At 39.7% G+C, this 21,117-nt stretch overlaps 1 long non-coding RNA gene and 1 pseudogene across 5 annotated transcripts in view; one reads left to right on the top strand and one right to left on the bottom strand.

Annotated features, from left to right (window-relative positions):
• Positions 1–528: 528 nt before the first annotated feature.
• On the bottom strand, positions 529–1,643 carry LOC105420847 (large ribosomal subunit protein eL32z pseudogene; annotated as a pseudogene). The gene is made up of 2 exons (XR_016050993.1): positions 1,599–1,643; positions 529–960 (listed from the first exon to the last, which is right to left on the bottom strand). The product of XR_016050993.1 is annotated as a large ribosomal subunit protein eL32z pseudogene (transcript).
• A 5,617-nt stretch (positions 1,644–7,260) lies between these two features.
• LOC110007437 (uncharacterized) overlaps positions 7,261–21,117 on the top strand; it is a 36,268-nt gene continuing 22,411 nt past the window's right edge. For 3 of the 4 annotated variants that reach the window (XR_016052512.1, XR_002281236.2, XR_016052513.1), the window contains exon 1: positions 7,286–7,531. This is a non-coding gene — a long non-coding RNA (uncharacterized LOC110007437). Of the gene's footprint in view, positions 7,532–21,117 lie in introns of all 4 variants that reach the window. The other variant, XR_016052511.1, reaches the window with a different exon arrangement.

The raw sequence follows: 21,117 nt of genomic DNA, 5'->3' as shown, positions 1-21,117 counted from the left end.
TCGAAGATCCATGAGATAATTTTTACGTTGTTGATCTTCCATTGTTGGGTATCTTTAGTATTGGGTGTAACCAGTTCAGGTTCAGTACCATCAACATACCTCCACAAATCTTTCCCTTCAACAAAGAATTGAAAATGGAACCATCAATCGGGATAATTTTTCCCATCAAGTTTTATAGCCAATACATCTCCTTTTCAGAAGACATGTGTAAGTTGTATCAGAACGCACAGACGTGATCAAGAATTTGGCTCTAGTAACTAATTCATGAACATAAAAAGGAGTTTTGATATAATATGGTCCCTATGGACCACCTCCATTTTTTTTTTTTTTTTTTTTTTTTTTTTTTAAGGAACCTCAAACTTGTAAATTTACGACAGAACATAAATATTAATCACAAAACAAACACAAGATCCCCAACACAACTCAAAGTTCCCGAAGAGTCTCAGTTATAAAAAAAAATGGAAAGCTTATCCCAAAAGGCCTATCTGGTTGGATTAAAAACTAATCTATGATAAAACAAGAAGAAAGAGACTAAACCACCATCTACTCGTCTTCTTGGCTGTGCAACCTTGCCAACTTGTTAGTAACTGCAATGTCAAGCTGAGCAGCCCTCTCCACAATGGATTTCCTCTTCAAAGTAGACACATTGTGCCTCTTCAAAGTAGACACACTGTGAGCAATCTCCGCACAGAAAGTCCTGTTATGCATCAACAGGAGGTCCAGTTCATTGGCATTGTGCACCACAAATTTCTTGAAACCATTGGGAATGTAATGCCTTATCTTTTTGTTTGAGCCGTATCCAATGTTCGGCATCAATGTGACTCCCTTGAACTTCCTCCTGACACGAGAGTCTATACCCTTAGGCCTTCGCCAGTTTTCTTTAATAGAGATCTTGCGGTTGCTCTGGGGCCTCTTAAACTTCTTGACCCTCTTCTTCACGATCCGGGGAGCAACAGATTGCTAATGGTAGATTAGATATCACAATGGCCGGGCAACAGTGGATAGCTAGTGATAGATCAACCAAGCTCTGATACCATGTTAAAATTCTGAATCCTCCAGAAAAATCTCTGTGTATTGATTAATAATCAAGAATATACAGAGTCCCCTATACATATAGGGTTAATTAATTATTGATAATAATAAACTAATCTAGGCTTATCAAGAGAGATATCTACATCAAATATAAGATAAACTTAAAATTAAAAAAAAACTATATTCAACTATCTTTATCTCCTCGACTATCTCTACATACTTCGACCTTCCTCGGCTCACTCTTTCGGGTATCCTCCGACCTCATCAAGGGATGACTCATTTATCCCTTATTAGTTTGTTTTTCTATGCCCAGGTAATATGGGTTTTACCAACTAGACTGACCTAAGACGTTAAGTACAATCTAGTATCAACAACTATCGTTTGCTTAGTATGGTCCACACTTGACACTCCCTCTGAGTTCATGTTCCACTATATAATTCATTTACAAGCACTCATAAGGCCTTTAACGTCAACACACACACCCAACATCTCCCACTTGGCCTTTGAAGGCCTTATATTCTCTCTTCCTCTCTTTCTTTCGTCCCCATCTCTTTCACATGTCTCACAAAATCATTAGGTGCAAGCTCCTTTGCAAGAGGGTCAGCTATCATTACCTCTGTAGGTCTATAGCCAATCTCGATCTCTCTCAATTACATTCTCTTTCTCTAAAGTATTTTTCACTTATTATCTCTTATTACATTAATCATGGCTTTCACCATCAATCCTTTCACATAAGGATTTATGGAGACAACGTGTCGTTCTCTTTGCTGCTCGGATCTCATCCCGAACGTAGTCGTAGTCCATCTTTCATTTTGCATCATGAATCATTGACCTATTGTCACATAAGATCATCATATACCCTTATTGTATGGGGTCATATCTTCATGGGTTCAAATGAGTTCTTCAATGAAGCAGCTCCTTTCTGTAGCCATACAACTAATGCTACACATCTAAGTTCCATGACTGAACAATATTATAGCATGTTGTTCCAGCTGGCCTGTCAAATACTAGCGAGTGCTCCCACTGGAATCTTCAGTTTATCTAGATCTTTCATGATAGAGTACTTGTATATCTGAATATCCAAAAGCTAAAAAGAATCGTGGAACTGTAACAGCTCCCACTCAATTATTGCATATATAACATATACATTCTTAGTATTCTTATTCTTATATCATGAGGTAGTATAGCAAGTTTTATGAAATAAATATTTCATTACCCATTGGTTTCACAATATGAAAAATCTTCCTGAACCATAAAGGTTCAACCACACTAATCTTATTGGTAATAAATCCATACAAGTCAAGTTATCTAATCAACACAACATGTGTCAAGGAAGTATAGCAAAACGACATTCTTACAACATTCCCTATGGTTCAAGGTCTTAGGTATTCTAAATAACTAGAAACATGGGTCAAGGCATATGGGTATTAAAAATCAGTGCATGAATAAAAGACAATTTCTTCCCAAGTTTATAAATGCCTTCAAGGCTCAATGTTTTTCTCTTCAATTAAAAGCTATTGATTTGGCATATATACATTCACAAGTGGACTTTGAAAGATTATGAAGTTTTCTCAAAATCGTATTCATAGACTTAGGTTTTTCTCGACATATTTAATTTTAAAATACATGCTTAGTCTTCAAAAATCATTATACCGCATTCACTTTTAATTACCTACCAAGTCATGTTTTACAGCTATAAGAACAAATCATAAAATCAATGTTACAATTTTATCTAAAATAAAGCATGACTAAATAATAGCTATTAAAACTTGACAAAATACTTCTTATTGGTAAATATGAAGACTTTATCATGGGAAGCCCAATAGGACTTATGGGCCCACCATGACAAATTAGGTAGGGCCTATTATGTGCCACAAAGGGTGGCACGACCCACCTAGGTGGCTTTCTATTTTGCATTGGTCAAGCTCTAAAGCTTGAAGGAAAAGAAAGTAATGGTTTTAGAAAGCTTAATCCTTAAGGAAATTTTGCAATAAATTTTAGTTTGTAAGAGAACGCTTATGCATAAAATAAGAAAGGATAACAATATCATATATGAATTTCTTATTTGAATTAATTGATGGGAAAATAGTTTAAGAAGTGGGGGATAATGGTTCTAGCACCTTCCATGTGATATTGATGACGTATCTATGGAATGGACGTTTCATAGCTCTCACCCCACAAGTCATCCAAGATTAATTATGCATATTCAATCTCACATTAATAAGCAAATCATGGAAAACTCTAAGAAACCCTAAAACCCTTGATGCAATATAAAAGGGGGGAGCACCCTTCCCAATATTCTCTACACTTTGAACTTTCCATCTCTATCTCTCATCTTGGAAACTTTCTCCCTCCCTCAAGAAAGTCTAAGGGGCACACCCCACTCTCTCAATCTCTTGGATCTCTCTCTCCCATAATATGAAAAAGGCTAATGGTCTAGGCTATGGAGAGTTGCTATCTCTCAAACTAGGTTATCAAAGAGGGTTCACCTATGTTTGAGTTTTGTGATTGAAAAAGAGGTTCATGTTCTATTGGTTTGGCTTGTCTTAAACCTACTTTCTTGGATGAGATTGAAGGTTGACCATTAGATCCCGCGCCATCAAAAGGTGGTGACTCGGTGTGGAGTGTAAGAATCCTAGTTGAGGTATGTGTCTCTTATTCTGTGGCATAGGTTATGTCTTTTCTTTGTTATTAAAAGAAAGGTTTTGAATGGCTTCAAGTTCTTGAGATCCTAGTTGTATTCTTTTTTTATTTATTTATTTGAAGTTATTTTATTGTAAAAAGACTACTTGTAAGTGATCTAAGCTGAGAAGAAAAAATGAACAAGAATTTTTTAAGAAAGAATATATACTCCGGCTAGATCGCATTAGTCCACATCTGATGGCTGTGGGAGATTGTAATATTCTTCAAAATAATAGGCTTATAGTACACAATCCCAATAGAAAATTAAGGGATTTTCAATTTGGGTTTTTTTCTCAAGGGTGTGGTTGAAAGGTTGCAATATTAGACAATCCAATTAAAACGCGCCTCCAAATTTTATTATAAAATGTAATTTTGGTGTAAAATTTTTTTAGGATTATCTGAAAATCTATTTTCATATCTAATTATAAGATTTTAAACTCAAAATAAAATCAAATAGATCTATAACATATGAAAATATTAAAAATGGACGGTCTAGATAATGTGTTGCGAGATGCACTATTTTTGGGACTCAAAATCTTTTTTTTTCTCATATTCCTACATCTCGATGTGAGATGATTAATTAGAGGGTCTTTCAGCCTTAAAATAATATTTTCCGATGGATTTTTTTAAGCTGCATACGCAATTCTACATTTTAAGGTTGCAACCTTATACAAACTTTTGCCTTTTCGAAATGCCCCTGGATTAAAACTCCAAGTTGACAACCGAAATTTTTCTTTCTTTGGTGGTCGGAATCAAAGTTTCAACATATTTTTTTTATAAAAAAGAATGGGTTGGAAGTTGGAGATCCAACCAGGTCATTCAAAAACCAATATAGGTTTTCAAGACCGGACCGAAACTTCACGTTCCAGCCCAGGTTTTTTTTCAAAAGCAAAAAAAACTGTGTAAGGGGAAGTTGGAGATATGTGCCAAACATTCAAAAACAAACAAAAACAGTTTTTATGATCACATGGGTACTTCATATTCCAACCCTTTTTTTTAGAAAAATCTAAGTTGGAAGTTGGGACCTGGTTATTCAGAAAATAAATTTAATTATTTAATTGAATGTGAACTTTATGTTTAGACCTCATGTTTCTTAAACAAAGTGTCAAAACTTGCAGTCCCAACTCAAAACTAAGCAAGAGAAAAAAGATTTGGGGGCATTTTAGAATAATAAAAAAGTAATGAAAAAAAGAATACGAGTGTATAGAGATTTCTAAATGCCAACTAAGAACTCAAATTTCTCAATTCCCAAAAATTCAATTCCTTAAAAATTTACTAGGATTATCCCTTAAAAATTATGTTATTAAAATAATCCCAAAAAACATATGTTGTTACATTCATACCCAAATTCTGTTATTAAAGTTACTATATTTTTTTAAAATAACCAAATTGCCCATACTTCGTCAGAAGTTTACTGTTGAAAATAAAATTTTGGATCTTGATCATAATTTTTTATTGATTAAGAATCTCTTGTTTGTACTCCAAAATTATAAAATACTCCTCCATACCACTTTTTGAACTTGGAGCTATGGGATTGCATGCTACACATTAGTTGATAAGTCATATTATCTATAACCACGCAGCCAAAGAAGAATGATTCAGATAAGTTCATATCCAATAGCCAAAATTTAACTTCATCTTTTATTTTTATTTTTATTTAAATATTATATTTATCTAAAATTTAGGGTATAAATTAATTTTTTATAGAAAATTAAAAAACTATTATTATAAAATATTTTGCATAAAAAATAACGTAATTGTGTTTTTTCAATATTTTTTATTAAAAATATTTTTTAACTATTTTTATTTGATTCCACTTATAAAAATCAATTTAAAAGTTAAATTTCAAATAAATAGATTTTTTAGATAAAATAACAATAAATAAAAATTATTTTGTAGCATTTGGATGAAGCGAAATTAAATTTGAGCGCTCACGCATTTAAGTGTGGACACTATGCCAACCTTTTAAAATTTTAGAGATAAACATATACAGAAGTTCACATATGTCAGAATCACTCATCCGTTGGATTGTAAATCAAGTGGTTGTGAATATGTCATCGTCTAGGTATAAAGTTCAAATAAAAATTTCTTCAACTTCATGACAAGCTGTCTAATTTAAAATCAGATGGCTAGGGATATTTGTAAGCTCCTTGTTATAAAAGTAATTGAAATTGTTTCTTGTGAGTTGGACTGCATTCCTACATATGCGGTCCAGAAAGTGTAAAGCATCCATCTTAGGTGTTCCATCTAAAAACAATGGAAACTAGCGGACCAAATATTTTCTTAATAGAATTATTATTTATAGTTTTTAAAATTTATTTATTTTTCATATTCATGAGCTCTTTATTAGAGATTACATGCCCTTAAAAATTAGGACTTAAAATCCATCTCAAAAATAGATTTATTAAGATGCCTGCACTTCTACATATGCAGGCTTGGCCGCATAGAAACCGGGTCCAAAAGTAAATGGTCTCGTAGTATATAATCAGGGCAAATAAGGGATTCCAATAAGATGTGACAAAAATTTGTACCGAAAGACGCTAGGATCTTTTTTTAGCTTGGGATATTTTAAGATGGTGGAAACTATTATTAAAAAAGATCAAAGCTATTAAAATATCATTAAGGGATCCAATTATCCCACTAGCTTTTGATTTTGAGGATATTTTATTTGGGAAAGCTTTCTATGTTCCCATTATCCAACCTTCCATTTTCGAATGGAGGGCTAAGATTGCCTCAATTACAATGTCACATCTCTATACTGTTTTATTTTTAATTTTTTTCTATAAACTGTTTTGAGACCAAATTTTGGACGTCCACTCCTATATTAAACTCGCACTAACGAAAAATATAAAAAAAATATTTTCAATAAAATAAAATGACCAAAATATTCCTGAAAGTTTCGAGGGGTATTTTAGTCATTATTTTTTATCGAAAAATTATTGTTAATATTTTTTATTGGTGCGCCCCAATGAGAAGATGGCACGTACCAAATTTCATATTAAAAAAAATTGTATTAAAAAAACTAAAAATAAAATGCTTTGAGACGTCAGATCTAAGATCAAACGGTGAGTGGGTCTCTTGATAAAAAATGGACGGCTGGATGATAAGGGGGACATAAAACTTCTATGTTGTAGGGGGAACATAGAAAGCTTCCCCATTTCATTTTATTTAGATACTTTTTCAGAATTTTTTTAAAATATCTAAATTACGCTTGTTCAATATTTGAAATGTGGAACAATGAAAGGCATTTCAATAATTTCACCTAAAGAAGCCTCACCCAAATGATATAAATAGCCCTAATTCGTTTTGCTCCAGATAAAAGGCTGAAAATCTTAGATTTAATGTCTAGGTTGAAACAAAGCAAAACCATGCTGTTATTTCGATTAAGTTAGTGCCGAGGGCTTCGTCTGCCTCTCCGATCGAAGCAAAGAAATATTTATATATTTTTCATTTTTTAAGTATTTTTTTAAATATTTTTTATATAAAAACATTTAATTTATTTATATTAAATCAGCGATAAATAACGCGAAGTTGGTTCATTTTTCTCACGGAAGAAACTCCAAAAGCGACTATGACAACATTGGTTTCATCCCCTTTAAATCATAATTTCCAGCCGAAATTTCATTTAACGAAACTAACGGGATTCAGTTATTGCGCGCTCGTCTCTCTCACATCTCTCGCCAGAGGAGCATCTCTCTCTCAATCGATGATGGCCCCCTCAGCTCTCTGTTTCTGTCCATCGTCTTCTCGCTTTTAAGTTCTTCTCTTTTAGGACACCTTGATTGACCTCGCAGCTCAGCCCCCTCCTTTTCAAAAGGTGCATCCCCTCCTCTCTCTCTCATCTATGCCAGGTTCCTCGTATTGGAACCCCGTTTTTCTCATATTACATAGTTTTAATCATGGGCCGTAAAACCCTTTTGATGGAACTGTCTTGACGGTTTGGAGGAGTTGGTTTTGCGTGGCCACTGAGGATACTAATAATTTGGCAAAAGGAAGTCTAGGGCTGCCTTCTTGGCTTACTGGGTTTTTGTTCTTTCCCCTCTTCGTTGCCATCTTGGCTTTGCTTTAATGCTTTTGTGCCATTGATTCTTACTTTCTTTGTTGTTACATTGTGTTGGTTTCTTATTAAGAGCTTTTCTTTCTTCTTAATTTTAGTCAATATATAAAAGGAGTTTATAAAATTATGCTTACCCATTTTCTGAGATGTGAATGTGATTATGTTTACTGATTTTGGGACCTCTATATCCATGAAAAATATAGGGTTATTGACTGTTTTGTCGATCGTTGGTTGGTACCCATTGCCTCCTTCTAACACATGAGAAGAGTACTTGTGTAATTGATTCGTAATTCATGATATATTGCATTAATCTATTCAATTTTTTCAATAATAATTTTGGCATTTGCAATATTCAATCATTGAGAAAGAAAATTAAAAGCATTTTGCTCAAAAAGTGAAATCTTATTCAATAGTTTCTTTCACTGCTATTGTGTAGTACAAAACGGTGGCTCCAATGCATTTCCCTAAGTATCGAGTGACAACCCCTCAAACTCCCCAAATATCAGGAGCTTTGGGAAGGAAGGAAGATAGATAAGACTAACTATTGCTACACCTTGAAGTCATGTTGGGTCTTTAACAACCTTATCAAGGCCATGATCAAGTAGGATGATATCACCTTGAGGAGAAAGTGGCCACAGCCAATCCCATCTTTGCGAGACCCTCAAATCACTGGGCAATATTGTAGAGGTCAATGAATGCGTAAAGTAGATCACCACGATTCCATCCGAGCCGTTGGTGTGTAGTTCTGTACAACAACTACACCTTAAGGATAAACTGGGTTATTCTACCCCAAAAGGCACATGGGGTAAAAGAAAGAAAAATGAAAAATTCTCCCTGTCAGATCCACCTACTATGATGAAATTGTGCCCAAAGCTGCAAAGGCCTCAAGAAGCTATTCTTTCAATGGTGTCCATGAGTGTGAATTTATTATTTCAATGGGTATCAGTCTGCTTAAGCTAGATTGAAGCTATAATAAGGAGGAGTTTGGGTTGGGGAAGTTAATGCTTGACATTGTTTGATGAACAAAAAGCTTTCATATGTGTTTTGGCATAATGAACATTAAAAGAAAAATTAGGTGTCAAAATATGCCTTCCATTGCTCCTGGATCCTAAGACCGAAATAGGGCCGATTGAACACAAGGACACAATGCTTTCTTAGTTGAAGCTCGTATATATTAACTGGATGCTATCAAGCAATGTGATGCTAGATGGTTCAAAGAAGTGGTTGGAGGTGATGACTAGCTCTATGAGTTTCTTACATAATTTCATTTGTATACATTCTGGAGGTGATGAGTGGCTATGAGGAATATTACAAGGAAATTAAGGTCAAGCATATCAAATGGAGGATCGTGAAGATGAGAATGACCAAGCACTGAATGTGACGTGGGTAGTCATTTGCGAGTTAGCATTGTGCATGATATTGCAACATGGAAGATAGTTTGTTGTATGGTTGATGATATTATGTTAGGCGATATAGGTTTCTAATTTTTTACATTGGGATCATACTTCTTTCTGTTGATTTAGCTACACTATGAGCTTAGTTTGGGATCATGTATCCTATAATTTTTCTTAATGAATTTCTTATACAACTGGTTTCATATATGGAATGGCAATAAACTTTCAATTCAAACAAATGATCTCCCTCTTTCTCGTGTAATATTAACATCTTGTGCATAAAGGTTGGTTGTCACTATAAGACAAGTCAATATCAATAAATAAAAGGAATGTGGAAAAACATGTTGGTTTGTATTTGTTTGTAGGCATCACCCCCCATGGGGGCCCCCGAACAAGAAGAAAAATTGGGTTTGTGCTTTTGTAAATTGTTTATTTTTACACATATTTTTTATGAGTAGCTTATATCTTTAATGGCGAGAGATAGTACAAGTTAGGTACAAAGCAAATATGTGCCTAATCGGAAAAATCAATGAAATTTGATTTTGTCTTCTTAAATGTAAATTTTTTTAAATATAAGACAATTCTAAAATATATGTAGATAGGGGTGGCAATCGGGTCGTGTCGACCCACTGGCACGATAAGTTGACCAAAATTGGGCCCGGGTCTAGGTTTGGGTCCAGGTCCAGGTCTAAGACCAAGTCCAAGTTTTGGATCCAGTGGGTCGGGTACGGGGGTTGACCCGGCCTGGTATAAAATACATAAAAATATATATTATACAATACATAATTTTTAAATTTTTATTTAATTTCTAGACCTGGGACTAAGTGGGGTTTGGGTCCAAATGACTTGAACTCGGGTTGGGTGACTTGGACCCCATTCCAGTCCGGGTCAATGTGGGACTATTTCGGGTCGAATTGAGTCCGGTCCGGGTCCGGGCCGACCCGGACCACCCGGCCCATTAACACCCCTATACAATCAAACTAGCACAAAAAAACTCAGGATATCATGTAATCTTGACATTTGAAAAGCAACTAATTGCTTTATTTAGATTTCCCGAAATTTGAATATTTAAATTTTGTTTTCTCAAACATACCATAGGGTGTGCTTGAGAAAACAAACACTCATGTTGGGAATATATTTTTGGCCCCAATTTCTAGGGATGTAGCCTTTAGAACCTAAAATCTCAATGAGAAAAAAATTAAATACTACTTTTTTTTTTAGAATTGTTAACATTGTATTACTAAGACAGTAATAGTTACAAAATTGTGATGAAACTGAAGACACCCTCTAATTATGGGTGTCTATCAGTAAAAAATACATCAGTCATTCATGTACAAAAAGGCTTGTAAGATCCGCCCATGTATCAAGATTTACAATAGTTTTACAAAAAAGACCTAGGAGCTGTTGGTTGCTCGAGTGGGGGACAGGCTATGTATTGCGGCTGTGGTCCTGAACAAAAAAGGAAGGGGACCTGGCCTGGTTTTCCATGTGGAAGCTAGCTCGCTCCTTCGCCATGAGATCTGCGAATTCGTTGGACGTCCTCCATGTATGCTTCCATAAGATGTTCATATCCCTACATATGTAAGTAATTTCATAAAAAATTGCTGTCAATTGCCAAGGGGGAGAGATCATGCCACTTGCCCAAGATATAGTGTTTTGAGAGTCTCCTTCTGCAATCAGATGTGTGCCCCAAGATGGGTTGAACGTTTTAATACCCAATAGTAAAGCCATAGTTTCTGCGTATTGGGAATCATTAATTCCGAGATACACAGAGTAAGTGAGGAGGACATTGGGTTTCCAGGTGAGCAGCCGTCAAAATTTCGCTTGATGCTGCCCTCTGGTGGTGGTTGCCAATTGCAAGCTCTTGAGAGTTTTGGTGGCCTATGGTGGAGGACATTTTCCCATTGCGATAGGAAGATGTTCCTCGATAATCCCAAGAAGATTTTGTGGTTGACGGCCAAAAAGGAGGTCAGCGAGGTAACCTTATGGAAGAGAGCTGGTGGGTGGAGTTGAATTCCATTGAAAATTCTGTTATAATCCATATGGTAGCAGCCACCGTGGCCTTCCATAAGGTTTTTCCGGCCAAAGGCCACTGAGCTTCCAAATTTTAGGATATTATGGCCTGACCGTGGGTGGTGTGACCCATTGGATGCCAAAGAGTTGTAGCACAAGACTCCATAGCTTATGGGTAAATTCACAATGAATAAAGAGGTGTGGGTTGGTTTCCTCCTCACAAAGACACAAAGAGCATCTATTGGGGATTGAAATCCTTCTTTTTTGTAATTGGTCCACCGTGAGTGCTCTTTGGGAACAGGCTATCCAATTGAAAAACTGAATCTTAGGTGGGGCAATGGTTGACCAAACTTTTGACAAGATTGAGGTGGGGTTGAAAGGAAAGGTGGGGGGTAGGGTGAGGCTTTTATAGAAGGAGGCTACTGTGAAGAGGCCTGAAGGGGAGAGGCTCCAAACTATAGTATCATTTCCATTTGTTTGGGAAAAAACGAGAGGAAAGAGTCGTCGAAAGCAGTTGGAATTGGTAGGTTTCCTCGTCTGAGAGGTTTCTTCGAAAAGAAGGATTCCAGACTCTTCGTCTGCCTAAAAGTGGCACTTCCTCGGCGATAGTGGAGTTTTTGTTGGATGCAAGTGAGTAAAGGGTAAGGAATGCCTGGCACAGTGGAGAGTTTCCAACCCATAGATCTGTCCAGAATTTTACCCTTTCTCCCTCTCTAGGATGGAATCTTATGTGTCTTCTGAACTATGACAAGGAAGAGGCTAAAGATTTCCAAACCCCTGACGCTCTTTGTTTGTGGAGCCTCTCTGGTACCCATGTTCCGTCCTGTATTTTGTATTTGCGACGTAGCACCTGCGAGAGACTCAGGTTGAGAGGCTAGGCGCCACCACCATTTGCTTAGGAGGGCTGTGTTTTGTTTTTTAAGGGTCCGGATTCCTAAGCCCCCTTGCTTCCTTGGTAGGCAGATGTTTTCCCAAGCTACGAGATGGAATTTGGTCTTCTCTGCCTATCCAGACCATAAGAAATTCCGCATAAGTTGTTCTATGCGGTTGGCCACTTGTGTAGGCATCTGGTATAGGGACATGAAGTAGACCGGGGTATTTGCCAAGGTGGCTTTGATCAGGGTAACTCTTCCTACTGGGGAAAGGTATTGACCTTTCCAACTAGCAAGGCGTCTCTCCATTTTATCTAAAATCGGAGACCAGAGCCTCTTTTTTGTTTTCCCTAGTCCCAAAGAAGGGCCCAGATATGTCAGTGGAAGGTCTTGCACTTTACATTCCCAACCTGGGATGAGGGCTCTTACCTCCGCATTTGTCATGGCTATTCCCATCATTTTAGATTTCTCCATGTTTACTTTGAAGCCTGTTGCTTTATGAAAACACAAGAGGAAGAGTTTGAGGTTATCGACTTCATTTGGTGTAGCGTCAAGGAAGACCAAAGTATTATCTGCGTATTGCAGATGAGACACTGTTGGGCCCTGATTACTACTTTTGAAGCCGAAAAGAAGGCCAGATTGATAGAGACGGGATAAGGTCTGGAGAAAACTTCCGCTGCGATGGCAAAAAGGAAGGGGGAATGGGGATCCCCTTGTTCCATTGATGATAATGAAAAAATGGGGATGGGAATAACAACCTCTCATCCAACTCCTCTATCGTTCCCTGAACCCCATTCTAACCATGGACTTATCCAAGATGGACCAGTTTACATGGTCATAGGTTTTCTCCCAGTCTATTTTGAAAATTAAGCCACGTTTCTTAGCTAAGTGTCTAGTGTGAATACACTCGTTAGCCACCAAGACTCCATCGAAGAAATGTCTATCTTGGATGAAGGCTAACTGAGATGGAGAGATCACAGAGGGGAGGACCTTTTGAAGTCTAGAGGCGAGGACCTTAGCTAATATTTTGTAAGTCGAGTTCAAAAGGCTAATTGGGCAGAAATCCTTGATTTCCTCTGCCCCTTCAATTTTTGGAGCAAGGGCTATGAAGGGGTATCGATTGCTTTGTGGATGACTCCCCTTTGGAAGAATTCCTCAAAGAAGTTCATGAAGTCAGGACGAAAAGTGCTCCAAAAAATTTTGAAGGGTGCAATCAGGGAACCATCCTGATCGGGAGCTTTGTCTTTGGCTAGGGCATTAATTGCTTGTAGAATTTCATCTTCAAAGAAGGGTTGCTTTAGCCAGGTAGCTAGATTGCCAGGGAAGACCAGGAAATCAAGATCAGCCATTAAAGGTCGTGGGCCAGCCTGAGTAGTGTATAGAGTTTGAAAGAACTATAATCGCTTGCTCTATTTGTGTTGGTTCGGCCGTGTAGCTGTTTTTTACTTTAAGCATTGCAATAGTGTTGTCCCTTCTACGGCAGTTGGCTGTACCATGGAAAAAGGCTGTGTTTTAGTCACCCACTTTTAACCACTTTATCCTAGATCTCTGGAACCAGTAGATCTCCTCTTTTTTAAGAGTAGACAGGTAATCCAGTTTGGATTGGGTTCTGAGGTTAATTTCGGAGGTGTCCAAAGGTCTGGATTCTTCAAGGCTGCCTAGTCCTTGAATGGTATCCAAGAGGTTGGATTTGATTTGAGAACAGTTTCCAGGTATAGCTTTGCTCCAAGTTTTGATAGAAGCTTTGAGAAGCTGGATTTTAGTCTGGAGTATATATCCTACTCTACCCTTAACCTGGGATGAGAAGGAATCCCACCAGGTTGATATCATAGTGGTAAGAGACTCCTCTTCTAGCCACACTAGTTCAAACCTGAAAGGTTTGGGCCCCCTTCTCACTAAGTTGGTGTCCAGGAAAATGGGACAATGGTCAGAGATAGGTTTGGATAAGGCCAAAGCACTGGCCTGGGAATTGTTCCTCCCAATTTGTGGTGAACAGGAAGCGGTCAAGTTTTGAGACGGAAGGGTTTTGGGCATGATTTGACCAAGTGAAGCGATTGCCTTGAAGAAGAATATCGATGAGTTCATTCCTGCTATTGAAATTAGCGAAATCCTTCATGTCCTGAGAGATAGTGGTAACGGAGTTTCTCTCATAAGACCATCTGGGAACTTTGAAGTCTCCTCCCAGGCACCAAATAGGTTGTAGAAGAGCTGCATTGTAATTCAGTTCAGACCACAAACTGTGTTTGAGTGAGGCAGAGTTTGGCCCATAAATTGCCGTGAATTTCTAGGGAATACCATCGGGGACACTAGATAAGAGAATGTTCACAGAGAAAACCCCTATGTGTGAAGAAATGAGAGAATGGCCCAAGGGATTCCAAACCACCCAAATACCTCCAGAAGCCCCATTCGTCGGTAGTGATACCCCTTGAGTGGGTCTTTTGCCCCAAATTTGGCGAATGAGCTGAAGGGTAGGCTCTGGTTGTTTGGTTTCGATAAGGGCTAAGACAGTGGGCGAGTGTTTGAGAACTACTAAATCTTTGACAACGTTCTTTTTGGGTTGTTGTCCCAGTTCCCTAACATTCTATGTGACTATCTTCATGAGTCTGGAGGGGAAGAAGAGAAGAGGCCAGCCTAGATGACCTCCTGGGGTATGAGGTTAGGGGAACTGATGGGGAGTCACAGGGAGGGTTATCTTGAAAAGAGGTAGAAGAGAAAAGACTAAGTAATTCTCTTTGTCCTTTGGGTCTCACCTTGAATCTGCTTTGCGCATCTGCCGTTAAGAACTTGTGAGTCGGTCCTTCTAGGCCATCATGATGGAAACCCATGATTTTGTACACTTCCTTCATTTTTGCTTTGATGTTGTTGTTTCTGTCCTCTTCTGACTCCTTTGTGTTCTCATGGTATAGGGGGGGGGGGGGGGAGCTGGGCAAACTTTGGCCCTCTGTTGGTTCTTCCACCGGTTCCGACTGCACCTCTATATTGTTGGGGGGGGTAGAGTTCAGTTGGTAAAGGAGGAAGGGACTTAGAGACGGCCCCAGGCAAAGGGATAGGGGTAGGGGGACCCGGTTTGGAGGAAGGGTGGAAGGATGGTTGGGCGATAGAGGGTTGTATCGAAGGAGAAGTGAGCTGCATAAGTGTGAGAGAAGGGAAGTAGGGCGAGAAGAGGGCTTGTGGGTTAACCGAGGTAGGGTACTGAGGCAGGGGAGGGGACGAAAGGGATGAGGGAAAATAGGTTAGGAATTGATGAGTTTGAACAAAGGAGAGAGTAGCATATTGAACAAGATGAGAGGGAGGCCAACTAAAATGGAGCGTATTAACCCTTGTGATTTGAACCAGGTGTGGGGTGTAGGAGAGATAAGGGGCCAGCATGGAAGAGATTGAGTCAAGATCCGGGGGGTAATGGTCTCAGGTTTGGGTAGAAATGATGCCTTGGGGGAGGAGGTTCCTATCCATTGTGAGGAAATGACGAAGGTCAGAGGACTCCTCTGAACTAAGTGAAGGTGCGAGGATATCCGAGAGGCAGAAGGGCTGATAAGTAAGGGAGAGGAGTGGGATAGAAGGGAGAGGCACCAGAGAGGAGGAAGATGGAAAGGCTGGCGAGCCAAATGGGGAGGGGTTAAGAAGCTGGTGTCCCCTTTAAGAGGAGAGAGATCTGAGGAGGCATGATCAGGACACGACCCTTTAAAGAGATGTGGCGGGAGGGAAGACGGGGGTGCGAAAGTAGAGGGAGAGGGTGATGTGGCCACGTCGACTAAGGGGGGGGGGGAGCCGAAAATGGCGTTAGTGACAAGTGGAGAGGGGAAGGTTGTGCTGCTGGCGAGTGTCGGTGATCAAGAGGGCGGGCTTCTTCGAGTTCTGGGGCAGTGAAAAGAGGGCATGACACGTTCGTGGGGTTAGGTGAAACGGACGACAGGGAAGCAAGGGTAAAAAGGGGAGGTGATGTGGCCCATCACTAGAGGGGGGAGACGGCAGTGGCGGTGCAGGTGACGCATGTCCTATGATGGTAAGGGCGGGTGACACCTGGAGAGAGGCCGCTGTCGAGGGAGGCTGAGCCTACGACAGGTGGGCAGGGGGTGACCATTGAAGGGATGGAAGCTGCAAGGGGGGCAGGAGGGTTGCAGAGGACGGCGCTGTCGCAGTGTAATAATGGGAAGTTGGTGGACGCGTGGAGGCCGCGGACGACACCTGACCCTAGGGAGCAGAAGGGAGCAGCAGGGGTACAGAGGAGGACCGGGCACGTGTCAGGCCGGGGAGGAGGACGGGAACGCGTTTGAAATAAGGAAGGGGGGATTTCGAGAAAGACGGGCCTAGGTCCTTAATGGGGCCCGAAGACAATGAGGAGTGTGGTGAAGCACACTGGGCCTCCTTTTCAGGTAAACGACAGATGGTTGGTGAACCATCAGCGGGTGGGCCAAGTAAGGCAGGCTCACTATGGGTCAGGTCGGGAGCAAGCAGCGGTGCAGGAGGCGGAGGGAGCTGGGAGATTGTGGTGGCGTACTTTACCAGCTGCCAGATCTGGAGGTTGGCGGCGTCTCCTACGCAGATGAGCTTTCTTAGAAATGAGGGTCCATGGATCACAGCAAGCGTCCAATGATTTAGTTGGGTCATCATAGTGGAGGAAATGGGGAGAAGGAAGGGAAGCCGGGGACCAGGAGATTGACACTGGAAAGTAAGGGTCCTCAACTTCAATCCATAAAACTTGGGGAATGCGTTTGGGGTCCAACACTTCCACCAACACTCGTATAGAACCAAGCGGGAGGGTTTCAATCGAAATCCAATGAATTGAGATGAGAGAGCCGCATGCTGCCACAAGACGCTGGAAAGTTTCAGGAGACATGCTTGGAGTGGGATATGGTTAAAGGTTAGCCATACCGTTTGTTTTCTAATAGATCCCACTTTGGGTGACCAGGCCCAAAGGTGGCACTGACCTCCATGGAAGGTGAAAGTTTTGGTTTCCTGTAAAGCGAGTTGGACGCTTTTCGAAGAGGGGAAGGTAAAGAGGATATCGCCACTTGATAGGCGTTTTTAGCTAAGGTTTGGTTCCCCCTAATGATGTTGAGCAGCCTTTTCAATCCCTCTGATATTATGGCGACCAGGTTGGAAGGTTCCAATCAGGGACGAGAGAAGCTTAGGCTTGTTTTTCACAATCTCTTCATGTGGGACAGAGATGCAAAAAGGAAGGAAGGGAGACTGTTCAGCAGGATGAGGTGGACTTTGCAGTGGTGGGATGGGGTTCAGAGAAAAGATGGTGGACGACTTGGTGGAGGCTAAAACCTGAGAGTAAGAAGCCCTGTGAGGAGGTGGGGGTGGTGAAGTGGCCGCAGATTTAGGTGGTGGTGGAAGGATTCTGGGGTAAAGTTTGTAGATGTCGTTCCAGCATCTCAAAGGAGGGATGGGACGATGACGAGCCTTGAAGCCTCTCATGTCCTAGGTATTAAATACAATTTTTTATGTGCCATAAAAAATTTAATGTCCCAAGATTGAACAGGAGCCATCCAATTTTTGGAGGACAATATCTAAATGTTTAAGAACTTAAAAAATCCAATTTTTTTCTTAGAAATAATCATCTGATGATACTTAGATGGATCCCAAAATTTCAAATAAAAAAAAATCCTCCATAGTTACTCTTTTATTAAAGGGAGTTGTTGTATAGTATGCTCCCGCCAAGGTATGAGAGGACGGGCCATCGCCTACATAAGATCTAAGTTATGAGTTCATGGATAAATTCAATCTTTTCCATGTTTGGGTTACTTGTGCATTTCCTTTCCTCAAGCCTAAAGGCTTTTGGGCCGGTCTTGTTTTGGACAAGGTTTGGGCTATATGATAAGGCCCACGGGTTGGGCCTTGGCTGGGCAAGTAGATTCAAGCTGGATCAAGTCCAACACTAGCCAGGCCTAGGCTCGGCAAATTTTTTTTTTAAATACATATTACTTAGAATCAATATTTTTCCTTCCACATTTATATAGGGCTGGCTTGGCGTAGCCCAAGTTTTTCGTTCTAGGCTAGGCTCGTCTTTGATATCATGTATTATGGGCCAGGCTGTGCTTGGGTATGTTTGAACTGTTTTAGGCCTGTCTTGGGCTAGGTGCTAGCCTAGCCCTGACCTGACCCATTAACTGCCCTATTTGCATTGGTTGTGGATTCTAGTCATAGTTGTTGGAGGCGGGAGTAGGATCAATTCAAGGAACACCAAAACGCCATAAGGTGGAAGCTCCCTGGGTTTAGGATCGATGCCCCTACATTCAACAAGTTAAGGAGCTAGATCCTAGGACACTTGGGAGTGAGATCCCATATTACTAGGATGAAGATTTTGACTTGGAGGTATCTAAGTTCCATTATCAATTAATATTATATAATAAAATTATGATCAAGTCAATACCCACTCGATACATGGTCATGCATCTTAGCTTATTACCAATGCCATATTTATCGTACTCCAATAGACTACAATAATACAGTTTAATCATCATTATCATCATCATAGCCTTTTCCCAATTAATTGGGTCGGCTACAATAATACAGTTTAATAATATCATAAATTGGCTTATGATGATCTTAAACTGTAGTTTTTTAATACTATAATCCTAGTGTAATACAATGTGATAGGAACCAGAATTTAACATATTCTAAAGAAATAAATCTTTGTTACTAAGGAGAGGAACAATACTTCAATTAATAGTATGGCTCATCTTCTTGGAGGGATCCTACAGGCATGTAGACAAAGATCCCTTTATATAAGGAGTGAGATGCCTTATTTCTCTAAACCCAGCCTCTACGATCCCTTAGAGGAGCTGCTAGATCGAGTTCTTAAGGTGAGACCATGGCCTCACCCCCACGCTTATCACAACTATGATTCCATTCCTACATTAATGAAGTGAGATGACGTGTCACCCTCACACTATGAAATGGTGGTGACACCCATAGTTGCTGGAAGTGGCAATCCCACTCTGGAAACTCGCTCTGGTGCTCCAGAAGAGGGATCTTTAAGAGATCTTGATTTCTAAATTTAGGGATCTCAATCCCTATGAATTAGGGACCTCTATTCCCACTGTTAGGGATCTTGATCCCCACCTTAAAGACCAAAATAATGGTCAAACTGATTATTTTCTTTATTTATAGCCTACTAGCAATGCAACTATACTTTTAATATGGCTGCACTACTTGCTATTTATAAACAAGAACATCTTTGCATCTGTAGTTCTTGACTACATTTTCTTTGAGGTTGGGAGTGAGATCCCTATAGGTTTTGGATTGAGATCCCAAAAGGTTGGGATCTCGATCCTTAATACTTGGGAATATCAATCCCTGACCTATGCATCGTATAGATGACACTCCTATGTGTAGGGATCTTCTAGCTTTTCATGATCCCTCGCTCCCAATTCCGATCCCGCATCCGAACCCAACAACTATGGTGACACCCTCCTTGCACATAGAGGAATGTGGGAAATAAAATTATTTTTAAAGTAAATGGTTGAGATATTCCTCTTTTAACAATAATTGAATTAATCCATTTCCTTTTGGAAGTTGAGTCAAATATATTACTTAAAAGAATCTATATAGCAAGAGGATGTATAATTATGTCGGCAGAAGAAGGAATTACAAATACATGACGAGATACACCGAATCTGTAAGGCCAACTTCAAGTACGCAACCATCATTCTTGTAGCAAACCACCAAGCTTCATTCAAATCTTTTAATTAGAAGTGCATGTTTGTTAATGCCTTCCTTTGCCAAAATATCAGCATGTCCATTGGTCTCTCTATTGGTGTTCAAAACGATCGCCTCTCGATTATTTAGGCAATTCTTTATCTCATCAAGGATGGGTCTCCATTGTCATGGACTTCTTTGTGATGAGTTTCCCTTGGCACTAACATTGGCCGAGTCTACTTTGATGATAACTTTGTCTGGATAGGCAGAAGGCACAAAACACCTTCTTTTCAGGGTAAGAAGTTTGACTTCATTGAAATCTCCTCTCTTGGTATTTCCCATGTGGCAATTGTGGTTATGATTTCCCTCTTGATTGTAAGAAAGTCGCACAGTCTATCTTCAAAGGCCATCCTATTCCTTTATTTCCAACCTTACCAATTGTTGCTACTAGTGTTTCAGAAAATCGACTTTGCCAAGGTACTCGGGTCCTGGCCGAGGCGAGTTACTCAGGCAAGTCCGAGTAACTCACCTTAGTCCGGCTTCTTTTTTTTAAAGAAAATGAAGGAAAAAAATAGGCATATATAATATGAGCGCCACTTTTATCAATAAAATTATAGACTAGTGTGTTGGTTAGTTTCCCAAATATAAATGAACTTTTTTTACAAGAGATCTTGAGTTCTATTCTCACCGGGGCAATATTCTTTTTGGAACTCTAAAAATTGATATCTATAAAAAAAGATGATGGACATACTCTCTAGTGAGATTCGAACCCGCTGGGGCAAAATTTATTCGTTAGAACTAACCAGTAAACCATTCAAGCATTTTTAACATAAAATTGAGGTAGTAGTAGATTTAAAGTTTAAAAACATGTCGTACAACCTACTCGGCCAAATGGGCGAGGTCTGAGTTACTCGGCCGAATCCGAGTTGCCTCGGCCGAGTCCCAAAACAGTGGTTGCTACCATTGCTATCCTCCACAGTTTAATGCACCATTTTTTGGCAGAGTTGGTGAGCCCCTATGCAACATAAGCTGCTCAACCAATGGAGGTATTACCCAACTAAAATCAAAAGTATCAAGCAACCAATTTCAACGGGGGTTAGCTACAGGGCTGTGCATGAAAATCTTTACATTAGTTTGTTCATCTTTCTTTCATAGAAGAGAAATGTTTGTAATTATCATCCCTCGCTTGCTAAGCTGATCTACAGTGTGGTCTATGTTTCATACAACTAGCCAAATGAAAGCTTGGGTGGGTTGGGACTGGCAAAGAACAAGCTTTTTTTGCAGCTGGCGCGACTCAAATTTGTCTATCCATCTTTGTTTTGTCATAAAGGAAGAGGTTGACAATAAACTCTCCTTTTTGATTTAGTTCCCACACAAGTTCATCTAATTATTTTGGCATGTAATAAACTGCACCGAGGAT

The sequence above is a fragment of the Amborella trichopoda genome, chromosome 3 (genome assembly GCF_054954075.1).
Source record: "Amborella trichopoda isolate Santa Cruz 75 chromosome 3, AtrichopodaSantaCruz75HAP2 v2.0, whole genome shotgun sequence".
NCBI lineage: Eukaryota > Viridiplantae > Streptophyta > Magnoliopsida > Amborellales > Amborellaceae > Amborella > Amborella trichopoda.
Note: the sequence above shows the minus strand (reverse complement) of the source record. Positions and strands in the feature narration are given on the sequence as shown.